This window comes from Myotis lucifugus, unplaced genomic scaffold (genome assembly GCF_000147115.1).
Source record: "Myotis lucifugus unplaced genomic scaffold, Myoluc2.0 scaffold_1546, whole genome shotgun sequence".
NCBI lineage: Eukaryota > Metazoa > Chordata > Mammalia > Chiroptera > Vespertilionidae > Myotis > Myotis lucifugus.
This window is the reverse complement of record NW_005872594.1, coordinates 57,562-58,911: the sequence shown is the minus strand read 5'-3', so window position 1 is coordinate 58,911 and position 1,350 is coordinate 57,562.

Sequence of the window (1,350 nt, the reverse complement as noted above, 5' to 3'; positions counted from 1 at the left end):
CATGGAACCTAACCCCCTAAAAACAAGGTGTTATTGACAGACCTGAGGTGGAAATAGAGTTCTGAAATCTTGGAGGCTTTCAGCTGCTTAAGATCAGTCTCAGCCACTTCTGACTTTCAGCAAAAACATGCCTGTGGAATGAATGCTCTTACCCTCAGGGCAGAGCCTGGACTAGAGCCCGTCTGTGCCTCCAGGCTCGCAGCCTTCACGCTGGGCCTCTGCCTCCTGGGGCTGGGCCGTCAGGGCTGCTTTATCTCCTCTAGGCGCGGGCAGAAGCTGGCGGGCGCTCTGTCAGACAGGGAGTCCAGATGGCAGCCACCTGAATCCCACAGGGCTGGGGGCAGGGCAGTGTGTGCTCTGATTTACAGCGTTTCCAGGGTCTAGGGAATGGCTCCTTCTTGCCACACCCTCCAAGAAAACACAATGAAGCAGGCTCCCCACCCACAAGGGGGCCCACACTTGGAAAGGACATACCAGTCCCCCGAGGACTGCTGAAGGTCAGATGGCCCCAGCCACTACTGGGTGTGAGCCTCCATTTCCCACCTGCGCCTCAGTTTCCCCATATACACAATGTCCTGATTGGATGTTCCCTCAAGGCCCCTTCTGGCTCTTAAAAATCCAGAACTCTAAGGTCAGGGGCTGTGTCTTCCTCCTCTCCTTCATGTCCCCAGCAACTCACACACAGTAGGTCCTTAACAAGCTCACTGGACGAATGAGCTGGGTCCTCCGTCAGTCCCAGGATCACGGAGGTCAGGAAGACTTGCCTCGTGCCTACCGCCTGATCCTCACAGAATCCACAGGTCTCACTCAGCACAGCCCTGGCAATCCCGCAGCCCACTGCAAACCTGCTTCCTCCCTGGGAAGCAGAGATGTGGCTGGAGGAGCCAAGCAGGAAAAGGTGCTAGGGAAGAGAGGGAAGGCCTGGACACCAAAACAGCTCACCTGGCCCGACGAGCACTTTGCTAACTCACCTGGCTCCTCTCCTTCCTGCTCTCCTGACTTCCCTCATCCATGGCCCTCGCTCCCCCTTGTAGCTGCTCCTGGGGCCTCCCCGTCCCTGCCACCTCTGGGAGGCTCCGAGCATCTTGCTGGCCCAAGACACCTGGTCCTGTGTGATGACGAGAAGATAGAAGAGACTGAGCAGACTCCTAAGCTGGATCAGGAGCCTCAGGTCTTGCTCATGGGGCAGGCATTGTATAAACAGCCTGGAAGATTACGTTCTGTCCAGGATAGTGGTTCTCTTAGAGAAATCTCTCCACTAGCTTTCAGGTTCCTGGGAATGTGACTCCTCGGGCCATTTGCTCTCTCCATACAGTGCGGGACAAATGTGAGTCAGGCAAAAAAAGGCCT